We start from the raw sequence: 16,535 nt of genomic DNA on the forward strand, positions 1-16,535 counted from the left end.
ACTGCTTAGATGGTATTAAAGACCACATCCTGGTTTCTGCTTATTTGAATTTCATATTATTCTCGTGCTTGTACTTTTTGCCAGGGAACAGTCTGGGCATCTAGGAGAAACCACCAAATTCTATTAAATTCTTCCTTGCTTATAAGGATATGTCCTTTTTCTGCTTTTTTAATTTTTTTATTTTTAAATTTAAATTAGAAACAGGTTGCTTCACATGTCAATCCCAGGTCCCTCTCCCTTTCCCTCCCCTCCTCCCATGCCCTCCCATCAACTCCCCCAATATCCCCTCATTTCCCAGGGAGGGTGAGGCCCTCCATGGGGTGTCCATAGTCTGTCATTTCATCAATGGCAAGGCCTAGATCCTACCCCAGGAGTCCAGGCTGAGAGTGCATCTCTCATTGTGGGATGGGCACCCAAAGTCCGTTTGTATGAAAGGGATAAATATTGATCTACTACCCAAGGCCCAATAGATTGCCTAGGCCTCCTCACTGATGCCCACATTCAGGGGGTCTTGGTGAGTCCCATGCTGGATTCCAAGCCATCAGTCTGGGATTTGAGAGGTAACCCTTGTCAGGTCAGCTGTTTCTGAGGGTTAAACCAGCCCAGTCTTAACCCCTTTGCTCATCAGTCCTCCCTCTCTGTCACTGGGTTCCTTGAGTTCAGCTCAGTAGTATTTAGCTGTAGGAGTCTGCTTCTGCTTCCATCAGCCATTGAATGAAGGTTTTGTTTCCCAGACTCTCTGGCAGTAAGATTGTAGGCTGGCACTCCCCAGATCTATGTCTAAAATCCCTAAATGAGAGAGTACACATGATGTTTTTCTTTTTTGTGACTAGGTTACCTCACTCAGGATGGTTTCTTCTAGTGCCATCCATTTGCCTGCAAATTTCAGGATTATCTTGTTTTTTTTCTGCTGAATGGTACTCCATTGTGTAAATGTACCATATTTTCTCCATCCACTCTTCAGTTGAGGCACATCTGGGTTGCTTCCAGGTTCTGGCTATTACAAATAATGCTGCTATGAACATAGTGGAACAGATGTCCTGCCTAATTTCTAAATAGCAAATCAGCTATATGGTTGGAATTCACTGAATCATCAAAGCTTACAGCTAATATTTGGTGCTGTTTAACTATTTAACGAATGTCAGGCTGGTACTAATCACTTCCCATGCAGTATCTTGGTTCATCCTAGGAGAGGGTGGCTGTTATCACCTCTCCTTTACAGAAAAAAGTGAGGTTCTGAGAGGCTGATGAATTCATTTCAAGTCCCAGAAGTGGTGATTGGTGTCATTGAAATTTGAACCCATGCAGTTTGACTCTTAATATGCGCTCTTGAAGCTGTGGTTAGTGACAGTACCACTATACTACCAGCACTGAGTGAACCCCTGCCATCAAGTCAGTACTCTGCTGCTAAGCCAGTCTGGTCTGAGAGCAGTAAGACTTGACAAACAAAAATTTGTTAATCATAAAATTAACCATGAGTTTCTAATAGGAATAGAGTGGGCTTTCAAACAGTGTTATGTTTTCCTTCATTTCATTTTTAGAGTAACTGTTGAAAGCTATTTAGAACCACTGTACTTGAGATGAGATTATTAGGAAACGATCCAATCAGGATATCTCCTTTCTGTTACCCCCTGTTCTGGGGTTTCCTTGTGCATTCATTGCTCAGAATGGTTGCTTTGAATTTGTCAGCGCATTATAATGCACATTTTCTCTTTAAAATACGCATATTTTCTCCCACTACGATGGCAAATTTTGTTTTAGCTATTTATTCTTCACTGTAAAACTAATTCCCTTCAACAGGGTAACATAATAAAGGTTCATGCAACTGCAAGGAAAGATTTAGTGAAAACCAGCCAGCCCCATAATACTTTCTCTCTGAAAGGAGAATGATAAATCATTAATATGACCCCTACATTCTAAACAAAACTTATTCTTTAGAATATATTAACTTGTCCATTTTAGAAGAATGGCTTGGTAACAGTGTTTTAACTACCTAAAATGATAACCACCAGTCTGCCAGTCTGTCATCTGCAGTTAAATGCTGAACTGAACTACAATTGTTCATTGTAGTCTCTCCTGTAATGAAATTCATTAATGATGGCATATTTAGATGGTGGAAAAGGTCATCTTCTTTTGTATATTGTCCTCCTTTAATTAAGTTGGGGGTCTCTGAAAGCAATTTAAGCCTGAAAGTCTTGATGGATTTATCATTTTCCTCTTGGAGTAAACTAAATGTCACTTGTATGTAAAGGATCAAGCCAGCTTCTTCAACTCTGGAGCAGGTAATCTTTGAAAGTCATGCATTTGAGAAGTTCTTGGAAAAGCTTGTCGGAGTTCAGTCTTGCAGCTTAATTGCTTGAGGATGAACAAGATTAGGAAACAAAAGCAAGGGTTCTGGCAAGAAGGGAAGATTGGCCCTCTTGCTCATTTGCTGAGTTACTTCCCCTCTGTGTTCAATACCAACGGGTCACCAAGACGACAGGAGGCAGGATGCACTGGGTGGAGTTGCGTTTGCAACTGGGAACTGGTGTGTTTAGGCTTTTGAAAGCCTTAGCAGGGATGATGCTAACAGTTATATATAAAGTTTTGTTTGATTATTTGGACGAACATTTGTGCACAAAAGTGAACTTTTGATGATTCTTACTAACTGTTATTTTATAGATTCTTTAAATTTGAAAGGAGCAAATGTCTTGCACTTCATTCTCACATCCAGTCCACAGTCCACAGAATGAATTTAATGAACTTCCCAAACACTTGGCAGTAAGGCAGTGCTGAAATGACTTGTTCAAGGACAATGGGAGATAAAGGAATTGGGAGTGTCCTATGCTAACTATTATTTGGTTATTCTCTTCTTCATTTGCATTTTCATTGACAGAGGTGATTTTTTTCGCTCTAAAGTAGAAAAAAGTGATTCTGAAAACCTTTATCCAAATAAAGCCAGCTTTTGCGATTTTTGCTGTCAACAGATCTATTCCACTATTCTTGATTTCAGGTAAGATCAATTGCTAGCGGTTCAATTCTAAACATAACTATCGCCACTGTTGAGTCTCACAAAGACTACCAGTAATAATCAACTCACATGATTCTCCTCTCAACTCTTATGTAATTTGGGGATGGAAGGGAAAGTGAGGCAGCAATGAGATGATGGGGAAGCTTTATAGAATCCTTCTTGCTACGCTCCTGGAAGAATTGCAAGGCCCAAATTGGTTTCAGTTCTCTTCCAAATCTACAGCATTTCATAACCTCGTACCCACTGAGCATGCTTTTTCTGGGGAAAGACTCATTACTCATGGTGACTCTGAATGTTTTCCAGAAGCTCTTCTGCTGTCTCCATTGATTTAACCTTGTGGGTAGAAATTTTCATCCAGGGATGTTGGTGAGCCCAGTAAGCAGCTGCACCCCTGTACAATGTGTAGATGTGTGTGTATGTATCTGCACACATAGATGTAGCCACTTTATATTTTGAGGCATGGTTTCTCACTGAACCTGGAACTCATCCTGTGTCTACTTCCCCTGTACTGGAATCAGAGGAGCATGCTCATATACCTGCTGTGTGTGTATGTGTGTGTGTGTGTGTCCCGCACATGCGCGCACACATGCTCACAAGTGCACACACTGGGGATTGAATTCCATTCCTCATTCTTACATGGCAAGCACTTTACTGACAGTTCCATTTCCCCAGCCCCACTACAAAGATTCTTAAAAGATATTAGATCTTAGCAAGGCCCTTTAGATCTTCACCATGACTGTTGGAAATTGAGGGAAACCGAAGAATGACAATGGCACCAGCAAGTCTTTAAGACAGTCGGATGATACAGATTCTGTACAGAGTACCAACAACTAGACTTTCAATAACTTCTCATCAAATTCAGTAGAGACCAGAGCATAACAAAATAAGTATTTCCTTATCAGAAGATGAAGATTTAGACACAAATCTCTGAGGGAGTCTATAAGGACATCTCTACAGAAATTTAACTAGAATGAATGGCACAATTCCATAAGCTAGGAACGGAATTAAAAAAATATCAGTGTACATAACTGTTTCTGACTACAGGCACAGTGTGACCAAGATACAATTTCTCTGACATGATAGACCATTTCTCTTCTTAACCTTGAGCTCAAATAAACCCTTCCTTAAGTTGCTGTGGTTGAGTATTTTGACAAAACAGAAAGAAAAACAGCTGATAGGGAGTTCTCTCCTTTTGCCCCAACTATGCACATGTACATTTCCCAGACCCTAATATTTTAATAGTCGTAATATAGTTTTATTTAGCTCCACCATCAGTGTTTGTATATTGTAAGTCTGGTTGGTTTTTGAGTGTGTATGACTTGAATTTGCCTTTTGAAAGGTTTTAAGATTTCTTGAAAGTTCTTAAAGCTATGTCTTTGTAGGAGTCTATTTCTTGCTTTGTTCTGAGAGTTTTGTGAGCTATTAAGTCTGAAAGCTCACATAATTTTTCTTAAATCATTAATTTTTCCTCATTCATTTTCTTTATTCTTTTTTCTGCATTTCTATGTAGGTACTGACCTTCCTAGATTACTTAATACAGTATAGTTTTGAGACAGGGCTGGCCTTGAAGTCACAGAGACCTGCCTGCCTTTGCTTCCTGATTAATACAAAGGCCTATAATATAGTGTGCAATTTAATATGTTTCTATATAAAAGCAAACATAAATACATAGTTATATTCTATATAACCATTGGCTCTGTTTTCTTTCTATTGCTTTTTCACTGCTTCCTAGGAGTTAGATTCAACAGACCCTTCCAAGCTTTCTGTTGAGAGTTTCGATTCTGCCATGTTTTTAATCTCCGAGAGTTCTTTTATGTTTCTTGAATGTGGCTTTTGAAGTAACATTCCAAACTTGTTTCTGGGACTTCATATCACTGTTCATCTCTTTAAGGACATTAATAATAACTTTATTTTGAAGTTTTCTCTCCCAACATAGTTTACTTTTCCTCCAAACTGTTTCTTCATTTATTTTCTGTTTGTAGTTTGCCTGGTTGATCTCTATCTTGCATGTTAGAGTCTTGTCTGCCTTGGGTGTCTGATCATGTCTATTTGTGGGAGAACTTAAAAAGTTGATGGGAAGTTCTGAGTAAGTGCCAGGGCAGTGATCTCCCTGAGTCATGAGCTTAGGAAACCAAGGTATCAGGATGGTTATGTTTTTATTCATTGGACCCATCACAGTCCTCAGAGATGGCTTTTCTATCTTTCCAGTTCTTTTACCAGGAAAGAAAGATTCTGGATGAAACCCTTTTGAAAGCTAAGTGAACAGACAGGACTCAGAGTGAGTATCCACCTCCAGTGTCTCCGTGATCACCTCCAGTGTCTCCATCATCATCTCTCTAGTATTTCTATCATCTCCTTCCACTGGATCCTGTGGTGGACACATGTGCCTAACTCAGTTTGTGCCATCCAGCCCAGTGGATTTTGTCTTACTTTCTCTGGAAAGTAAGTATCATCCGTTTGCTAGGGTTGAGAGACATCGCCAGGAGCAAGAGGTGAGGAAGAACTCCAGGGTAGCAGTGTTTCTCCCCGGTCCTGATCCTCCCTGTTTTCAAGCTGTTCATTCCCATGTACAGCTCTGTCTGATGCTGCCCCTGTCTGCATGCTTGATGATCCTTTCATAAAAAAATGAGGCAACTTTAAGTTTGGCCTTCTTCAACTTGCTTGATCACTTTTCTGGTCATGTTTTTTTGGGGGCTTCCAAGATTGTGTCTCCTTTATTCTCCGTATATTTATGGGTTCATAAATTACAAAATAGTTATTAATCCAGAACTTTGTTTTATTTTTTGACACAAGGTTTCTCTGTGTAGCAGCCCTGTCCGTCCTGGAATTTGTTTTGTAGAACATCCTGGTCTCAAACTCACAGAGATCTGCCTGCCTCTGCCTTCTAAGATCTGGGGCCAAAGACATGTGCTACCATCTCCTGGCCCAGAACTTTAATCTAGAAGTCAAATCTCACAGACCTCACCCTTAGGGAAGACGCTTCCAAAGACTAAGAGAACTGACTTCTAGTGAATCTTGGATAAAAGAGTTACTAAAGGATGTGTTTCCAAGATTTTAGAAAAAAATGGTCCTTGAAGGAAGGAATATAACAACAAAATATCAGTAGGTGCAGGAGCCTGGTGAAGCCAGTGTGGAGCCTCTCGTGGAGATCTCCCTTCAGTGAGAGCACACCTCTAGTGGAATTCTCCCCTACAGTGTGAACAGCACCTCTAGTGGAATTCTCCCCTACAGTGTGAACACACCTCTAGTGGAATTCTCCCCTACAGTGTGAACACACCTCTAGTGGAAATCTCCCCTCAGTGAGAGCACACCTCTAGTGGAGCTCTCCCCTTCAGTGTGAACACACCTCTAGTGGAGCTCTCCTCCCCTTCTAGAAGATTCGGATGATGCTCAGTATGGACACATCAGAAGTGTAGAAGGCAGCCATGACAAAATGCATGACATAGACCCATTGCCTTGCTCTTCAGTGAGACTACAGGTGAGGAGCCAGTGTCCCTCGGAAACATCCCATGCCCCAAGAGAATCATTCTAAGTCATGAAGATAAATATTCAGATATCTAATATGAACCTGTTGTAAGTGATCAAACAAATACAGCATCCACTAACAAAATAAAATGGTTAAGTGGGTAATTTAAATTTAATTTTAAAAAATAAACTTTTGGGATCTGGGAAGGAATTTATAGGGGCTTCTAGATGTTTAAAACTCAAGATAGCTCACCTAATCCCTCTGTTCTTCTCGTCTGCCTGCTGTCTCTTAGAAAGCATTTTTATTGTCCATCCCTTGAACTGTAAATAAGGCTCAAGATAATTCCCTTTAGCCCCTTGAAATATAACTTTATAAGATGTGGATTCATAAATACAATTCCATTTGTTTGAAATACTCCAAATCATAAAAATATTTTAATTTTAATCCTAGAGCCATTTCCACATGACCATTTTTAATGTCCTAGGTGTTGGTTCCTAGAATGGCATCCATTAGATAGTTGAGACCATTCATCTTTTCTGACATAACATCCAAGATGCAGATTATTAATTGCCCAGTGTGCACACATGCATTTTTAACTTCTGTGCCCCTCATTCCAAAGGCAGAATCACATATGAAAGCCTATTTTCGCAGGTAAACTGTCTCACAAATTTCAAGTATAAGCCTGGACCTGTGAAAAGCTTGCCCTGTGGGAGAGTAATAGCAGCTTCTTGTACAGTACTTGAGCATCATGCCATGTGCAATTTGAAGCACTTGGGCAATACAACTCAAAGTCGCTCGAAGTGACTCACAACTGCCTTGCGAGATGGTAGTTACTGTTTCCATCTTAAATATGAAGAAAACAAGGGACCAAGTAATATCTTGTAGGTTCACAGACAGTAAGTGACAGGCTACAAGTTGAACCCAATCCACCTGACTCCGGAGTCAATGGCTTCTCTCTTACCTCTGAAAAAAACATAGTCCTGTTCTTTGAATAGCTTTTTATTTCTTCCCTATGAATAATGCTATTACTTAATTTTGTTGACAAATGAAAACATTAAGCCGTTGTGTTCTTGTCTTAGTCACTGTTCTATTGCTGCGAAGTGACACAAGGCAACTTACTAAAGAAAGCACTTCGCTGGGGCTTGCTTACAGTTTCAGAGGATGAGTACGGACATCATGGTGGGGATCATGTCAGCAGGTAGCAGACACAGTGCTGGAGCAGTAGCTGAGAGCCTACATCTGATACACAAGCCCGAGGCAGAGAAAGGTGCACCCCTTTCTAAAAATGTTCTCATTTATTTATTATTTCTCAGCTCTGATACTCAAACACAGAGCCTTTAAAATGCTGGGCAAGCATTCTGCTGCTGAATTATACATCCAACAACAACCTTTGTATTAAAAAGAAAACCCCCAGATGGTTCCAGAGTACAGCTAAAGTTGTAATTCACTGCCCTTGATTAATAAAGTCTCTTGCAATTGTGGAGACTACATTTCTTCCTCCTGGTGACCTTGGATACTTAGCAAATCTTCAAGAAACAGTGTCATTCAACATTATGAAAATGGTGTTGGACTCTTTGCACTGAGAGTTGGTATTAGTGACTGTACTGTGACTTAGCCACTCAATGGCACTGTGTCTGCAGTACACACGCACACTCACACACACACCACCACCAAATCAAATTTCATAGTCCTCCACTTTTTCCTGGAGCCTGAGAGAGAACTTAAAACCTTAGATGCCAAGTGTTTAAGAGGACATTCTAGAATGGAAGTGCTCTCGAAGCAGCTCATGACGGCAGCCCAGCAGCCACACTGCCCCTTCCCATAGCTGGCAGCTCGAAGTGCCGATGGCGTGGTGATCTGCAGGAGAGCAGAGTACTGCCTACCTGCTCTTCTCCTACCTCTGACACAGTGGGTGTCAACACAGGCTAAGCTGCAGAGGGCCCAGAGTACCGCATGGAGACTTGTCCTGCTTTTCTAATGAGGCCTTTAGCCTCAACCCAGACAGGAGTCCATGGAGCTGATCTGGGACAAACTCAGGCAGCAGGCTCTAGGCTGTGTCGTAATCTGTTTACCTCTGTACACAGGCCTAGATTTCTATTGGTCAAGCCCTCCTCTAACCCCATCTCCTTCTCTTGCCTCTCATGACAGTGAACTTGCAGCCTCTCCCCTCTGATTTGTAAAATGTTCTGCTCTCATCCCCGAAAAGCCTCTTTATAACCAATTCAGATTTTTTTATTCTCTTTGGATTGGTTCTATGAACCCAGGGCACATCTGGGAAGCTGATTCATCTCCACAGCTGTCTCTTGCAGGGGAGGGGGGCAGAATCTCAGCTCAGTCCTCTTTCTACTAATCAAAGAATTGCAGCCTAGGAAAGCAGCCAGACTGGGTGTACCAACAAAAATATGCCATTCTTTAGTCTTCTTCTCAGCATGCATTTACTGACCACAGAGCACAAGTGGGCTGTCTTGCTCTTAAAGCCTCAGCTTCTATTGTATACATCAGAGACACAGACAAGGTGATTATGCTACAGCATGCTTTGGTGTGACTGTGTCACCACCTATCCCCAGGGGCCCACACATACAGGACATCCTGCCAGGTTCAAATGTTAAATTCTCACTCTAAGGCAATAGTATTAGGAAGTAGAGCCTTTGGGGGATGAGTGGGTTATGGGAACAGAGCCCTTATGGACGGGATTAAAATCCTTATGAAAGGTCTCCAGAGAGACACTTTATTTCTTATGACATGTGAGGACCAAGTGAGAGGATGACTACCTAAAGACTCAAACCCTCACTGAACAGCAGTCTTCGGAGCCATTGGAGGTAAACTTAGTCTTCTGTTTGCATAAAACATGACTGTGATATTTTGTTACAGCAGCCTGGTCAGCCTCGGACATGGCTTAGGGAGATAGAAGCAGGAACATTTGTTCTGGGTCTTGAGAAATGAGCCGGAATGTTAGACAGGTTGTTAAAATCATTGCAAACTGGGTGGCTTAATCATATATTGCCTGTCAATACTGGAAGCTGGCAGTCTGAGATGAAGGGTCAGTGGTGTTGATTCCCTGAGGGCTGTTAGGAAGGATTCGCTGCTCCCAGCTCTGGGGATGCTGGCAGTCTTCAGCATTCCTTGGTCTACAGAACCATCACCATGGTCTTTACCTTCATCTTCATCTTCATTCTCTCTCTCTCTGTTTGTGGCCAAATCTCCTTTTATGTAAAGACAGCATGCATGTTGGATTGAGGTGTCTACCCCACTTCATTGCAATTACAGCAACCCCACTTCCAAACAAGGTCACATTGAGATGTTGGGAGTCAAGTCTTCGGCATGTGAGTTAGGTATATGGACAAGGACACAATTCAATGCACAGCCCAATCACAGAAAGGTAGGAATTTGAATTCTGAGTGGAGAGGAGTGGGAAAGAACTCAGGAGAGTAGAATGCGAAAGGGCACATGGCTGGTGTGGGAATGGTGAGTGGACAGGTGGAGCGGGTGGACAGGAGACAAGGAAGTAGGCTCGAATCTGAAGTGTTCGGCATGAACATTTCTAGGGCAGAGTGAAGCTGGCCTGCTGGCATTTGCCAGATGGAATGGATGAGAAAGGACTGGGAAGTGTGAGAAGGTGATATGTCAAAATTCATGCTCAAGTCTGTCTGGGGTTAGAGGATGGTTTGGAGGTAGAGGGCTTTGGTGGTAGCTGGTGAGTTCACTCTGTGTCCTTAGGCAAGTTGTTCAACTCATGGAACTGAGTTTCTGCCTCTATAAATTGACTATGGGATTGCCTGGCCTGCTACACACTCTGTAGAAATGGTAGCATTTTCACTTTGACCTATTAGTCAGGAGTTTAGATTAAACAAACAAGCAAAAAAATGGCTTTACTCGAGTCATGGTGAGAGCTGTTGTCTAGTGCCTAGCTGGGAGTTGAAGTAAGTTAATGGAGCAAAGATGAGTGACAGGTGGAGCATCTGTTAAGGGCCTGTTCCCTCCAAATGTTCCCTTTAGGAGAAACACCTATTTCATGGGCCCAGGTCACGTGAATATGGCAGCTTGGATGGTGAGCTATGTAGGTTTTGTAAACAGAAGAGATTTGTAAGAAGCGACTGGCCTGGGCCTTGTCCCTCGCAGTGATGATTCAGATCTGTGGCAGGCACATGATTGCCCTGGGGGTGAGAGACAGCTGGTGCTGGGCAGTAACCAAGAGACACCGCTGGCCCCAGGGCAGAGCCCACAGACGACACCTCCTGCTGGAATGCTACATGGGTCACTGGAAGGACAAACCAGGAGCCTGGAATTGTTTTCTGTTCATTTTCAACCTGATGGTGAGCAGAGGCTTGTTGGGTTCCTACGTTTACAGACAGATAGATACACAGAAAAAGAAGGCAGAGCTAAACACTGCAAACGTAGTCTTGTTTTTACTTCTGAAGAAAATTATTGACACTTGTAAAAGTCATATAAAGATAATGTTTTTAATGCTGCTGGTGGTGGGGGTGCAGCTGGAGAGATGGCTCAGTAGTTAAGAGCATGCACTGTTCTTGCAGAAGACTCAACTTGACTTTCCAGCACCCACATCAGGCAGCTCACACCTGCCTGTAACTCCAGCTCCAGAAGATGTGACATGCCTCTGACCTTTCAGGCACATACACATACACAGATAAACATGCATTCACATGAATGAATTATAAGAAGAATATTTTAAGAATGCAAGAAGTTAATGGTAAAAATGAAAACATACACTGGACCAAAGTGAATGAATCAATCCTTGTAAGCCAAGGTACACATTTCTTGTGACTCTAATGTGTCAATTTTTTCCTACTGCCATTTATTTTATTTTTATTGAAAATATTTTTATACTCTATATTCTGATCATGGTTTCCCTTACCCCATCTCCTTCCAGATCCTTCCCACCTCCCTATCCATCCAACTCCACTTCTTCTTTCTCTTTCTTTAGAAAACAAACAAGCAAATAAAAACAAATCAGGATTTAAAAGAGCATGAGAATATGCACAAAGAGACACATGTGAACACAAAAATAAAGCCCATAAAAATACAAAATGGGTAGCTTGGTCCTCTTGTGGAATTCCTAACAGCAGGAACATGGGTTGTCTCTGACTCATTCACTGGCTTTTGGGACCCCACTTCTCATACTCAGTCAGTAGCCTTGCCAAGCCTTAATACATGGCATGGTGCTTAGTCTTACTATAATTTGACATACCATGTTTTAGTGATAGTCATGGAAGATCTGCACTTTCTGGATAGAGATGGAAGAAGAGAGGATTGGGGGATGGGGATGAGGAGGAGGGAAGCTGAAGCCAGGATGTAAAATAAATGAATGAATAAAAACAAAGCAAAACAAAAATACAAAATTGGAAACCATAATATTCAAACAAAAAACAGTACGGTAAAAAACAAACAAAACCAAAAACACCAGTCATGGGAGAAAAAAAACTCCATTGCATTCATTTAGTATTGGCTATCTACTGCTAGGTATGAGCCCACTTATAAGCGTGGTTTGTATGCCCACAAAACTCCGCTGGAGAGAACTAATTTTTCCTTTACAAGCAGTTGTCATCAGAGATAATTTCTTAGGATGGGAGGGGAGCCCATGTCCATTTCCCCCTCTCAGTGCTAAGACCCCATCTGGCCTAGAAGTCTTGTTTATACTGCCAGTCCCTGTGGGCTAATACTTGTGTCAGTCTTGCTGAATCTAGAAGACACTGCTTCCTTGGTGTCTTCCATCCCCTCTAGCTCTTACATCCCCTTCCATCCCCTCTAGCTCTTACAATCTTTCTGCCTCCTCTTCTGCAGGGTTTCCCCTACCCCACCTCCTGAGGGGAGGAGTGTGATGAAAATATCTCATTTAGGAGTGAGTATCTCAAGGTCTCTCACGTTCAGTTTTAAGCCTATGTATTAGGTCCCATCTACTGCAGGAGGATAATGGCTTTGTGAAACACTGATCTATGAGTATAGCAGATGTCATTAGGAGTCATTTAATTGCTGTTCAATTAGAACAGTAGTATTTGGTCTTCCCCTAGACCTACTGCCTGATTATCTAGTCTTGAGGTCTTGGCCACCGAACCTGCATCAGCCATAGGTTCCATCTAATGGAGTAGGCCTTAAATTCAATCAGATAGTGGTTGGCTACTCCCACAATTTTGTGCCCCTGTTGTACCAGTATATCATGCATGTAGTTCACCATTGTAGATCAAAGGGTTTGTAGCTGGATTGATGATCATCATTATCCAATGACAGTGTACCAAGTACCTTGCAGTTCTGTGAATACTAGTCAGCAGAAGTGAAGACTCTAATTAGGCCCTGCGTTTGCTTCTCTGTGCTCCGTGGGACATGTAAGAGCTGTCTTCAGCATTTGGGCCTTGCCATCAGTTTCTGGAAAGCAGTCAATAGCCTTGGCAATAGCCCAAGTTGTTTGGGGATTTCCATGGGGGCCCATTTTTCCAACAACTTAATTATATTTAACCCATTTCTAACACTAGAGGCTTCAATTGGTGGCAAAAGATGTTACTCTTTGAATGTATGAAGTGTAAAAACTGACCACATGACAACTCCATGGTGTGGTTGTAGGAAAGGGTTTTGTTGTAGATATGAGGGAGAAAACAGCTAGAGACATCTGGAAGAGTTCAGAGAAGAGAAAGAAAGTGGTGAAGAGAACACGGCCAACAAACGGGATCTGATTATGAGGGACATAGGAGTAGAGCAGAGAAGAAGAGAGAGGTGTGGAAAGAGAGATGGGGAGGGAGAAGAAGGCTAAGAAAGTATCAAGAGAGTGTATAGCTAAAATAGCAGGGTTATAAGAAAGAAATGAGAAGCTGGGAGGAGGAAAGCGCATGCGTTGGAGAAGTTTAGGGTAGGGAAAGATGTGAGAATAGCTAGAATGGCAGCATATGTACACTCTGAAATGTGTAACAGGTACTTGTGATACGTGACAGAGCCTGAAGACCAGCATGCACTTTGATATGCTAATAGGCACCACAGATAGCCATCTGTCCCTTCTTCCAGTGGTAAGGGAGATAGCTCCTTTGGTAGAGGGAGTCAGCTTCACAAGTTCCTAAGGAGTGCTAGCGTTGTCTAACATTTAGAATTTGGGAAAATCGAGGTTCCTTGGACTTGACACATAGCAGAGGAGGAGCAGGGGAAAAGAAGTAAGAAAATGAGAGATGAACAGAAACAGGAACAATGGGAGATAAAACTGTCTTAGGGTTTCTATTGCTGTGAAGAGACACCATGACCATGGCAATCCTTATGAAGGAAAACATTTAATTGGGTGGCTTACATTTTCAGATGATTAGTTCATTATCATCATGGTGCAACATGGTAGCATGCAGACAGACATGGTGCTGGAGACCTAGCTGAGAGTCCTACATCTTGACCTGCAGGCAACAGGAAGTGGTCTGAGACACTGAGCATGGCCTGAGCATATATGAGACCTCAAAACCTTCCCCCACAGTGACACACTTCCTCCAACAAGACCATAACTATCCAACCAAGCCACACCTTCTTATAGTGTCACTCCCTATGAGATTATGGGGACCAATTACATTCAAACTACCACTTTCCACTCCCTGGTCCTCATAAACTTGTAACAATATCACAATGCAAAATACATTTAGTCCAACTTCAAAAGTCCCCAACCACCACAAACTCCAAACACAATGTTGTGACATATATCAGAGGAGACCTAGATACTAAGAGAAGAGAAAAGATATATCAACGTTTTCCAAAAATACCTAACCTGAGAGAATGCAATTAAAGCACAATGATTACTGAGAGAGTGATTACCAGGACTGTTAAAAGTCCTTTCTGCCCATCAGTTACAGGCCAGTTAGGAGGTAACCCAATGGTCTCTTGTCACACAGAGAAATGTGGTTTGGGGGAAAGTTGTAAGACTCTCTCTGCTTCAATTTTGTCTTCCATGGACCAGGACTGGCCACACGTGCTGGCTACATACTCTGGCAGGGTAGGCTGTGTCATTTCCCACTCTGGCTCCATGTTCTATCTTCATGCTGCGAACTACAGCTCAGAATGATATTTTAAACTTCTGACAAGTCTTGTTCTGCCTTATTGGATGATGCACTCTCCTTTGTTTCAAGTTATCAAATATTTGTAAACCAGGAACTATTCACAAAGACCTGCATATCAATCTTCTTTTAAACAATGGCCAGAGCAAATACCCTCCAGCTGGCCCTGGTCTTGTCAGTCCACTACAGTGCCTGACACCCCCCCTCTGTCTCCCTGGTACTAGCTCACTGCATTCAGTTATGTTACTTCCGTGACCTCTTGTGTGTCGGTTTGAATAAGAATGGCCCCCATAGGTTCATATATTTGAATGATTAGTCATCAGAGAGTGGCAGTACTTGAGAAGGATTAGGAGGTATAGCCTTGTTGGAGGGAGCATGTCACTGAGGTCTCAAAAGCCCATGCCAAGCACATTGTCTCTCTTTCTTCCTGTTGCCTACAGATCCAGATAAAGAACTCTCACTCCATCTCCGTATGCTACCAGGCTTCTCACCATGAAAATAGACTAAACCTCTGAAACTGTAAGCGAGCCCCAATTAAACACTTTCCCTTATAAGAGTTGCTGTGGTCATGATTTCTCTTCACAGCCATAGAACATTGACAAAGGCACCTTGGTTATTCTGTATGACTTTCTTCTATCTCACCAACACATTCTCTTCAAATTGCTTTCTCATGGCTATTTCTCTATCTCCAAGTGAGAGGCTATGTCTTGTTCCCCTGGATTTCTAGCCCCAAGCATGATATCTGGCTCATAGCAGGCACTCAGGAAACTTTTGCTGGACTTGCATTCCCATGATATTGCCCACGAATGAAAGGAAGAAAGAGCCACCTAAAGAAGAGAATGTAGGTGCTGTAGACAGCGTCTACAATGGAGCAGCACAGAGCATGCAAACCCTGTCTTGCATTCTTCTTCCCCTAGGTAAACACCTTTCAGAGCTTTTTCCACCTATGGGAGAAGACAGCAAACAGTGACAGCAACTCCTGCAAGGAGCATCAGTGTTTCACCTGCTTCTTTTAAGAAGCCCGAATTTGGAAATCTCCAGACCAGAGTGATACAAGAAAAATTACAGAACCTGATAAATAACAGTGGGGTTGGCCCAAGCCCAATAAGAGGTCAACATGGTGTGTGTTCTGAAACAGAGAGCTGGTCATTTCTCCAGCAAGTGCTGCAGGAAGCCTCTGTTAAAAGAAACAGGCCTTAGAAGGTGCTGCAGAGCACAACCATCAGAGTCAGAAAGCTGGAATCAAATTCTGGTTACCTATTGATTAGAAGTATAAACCTGAGCAAGTCAATGGACCACTCTTGACCTGTTTCCTAGTTTATAAAATGAGTAAAATAACATCTACATCATAGAGATATTGCACAACATCAAATGAGAGAAGGCATACTAAATGTCTGGCACATATTTATGTCTCACACACACACACACAGAGACAGAGATAGAGACAGAGACAGAGAGAGACAGGGGTAGGGAGAGAGAGAGTCATCAGAACAAATGACCAAACTTTGCAGTTTTAGAGCCAGAAATTCAGCATCAAGAGATCTGCAAGGCTTACTCCTCCAGGACTCTGAGGTTGGAAATCTATTTTTCACCCCTTCCAGATTGAAAACTCCATACATTCCTGGAATTAAATCAGTCCAATTCCTCTTCCATGTTTTTGTGATTTGCTGCACATGTCTGCCTCTTCCAACACTTATTTACCATTGACTTGGGCCCATCTGGTTATCTAAGGTGATCTCATCTCAACAGCCCTAACTTGATTACTTAAGCATATAGCCTCTCTTTCCAAATAAGGCCACATTCCTAAACTTAAGGATATATACATAATTCATTTGGGGAGGACACTATTAACCTACCATAGCTCCTAAATCTGAGTGTTTCTTTTTCAACCAGAAATTTACATGCATTATTGATACTTTGACTAAACTAAGTCTTGAGAGATAGAGTCCTGGGTCCCAGGACCATGGTCATCTTTTCTAAATGACAAGACAGTACTGTAGCTGAGTAGGCTCCATGCATAGTGACCAAAGGA

The sequence above is a fragment of the Mesocricetus auratus genome, unplaced genomic scaffold (assembly GCF_017639785.1).
Source record: "Mesocricetus auratus isolate SY011 unplaced genomic scaffold, BCM_Maur_2.0 Super-Scaffold_4256, whole genome shotgun sequence".
Classification (NCBI taxonomy): domain Eukaryota; kingdom Metazoa; phylum Chordata; class Mammalia; order Rodentia; family Cricetidae; genus Mesocricetus; species Mesocricetus auratus.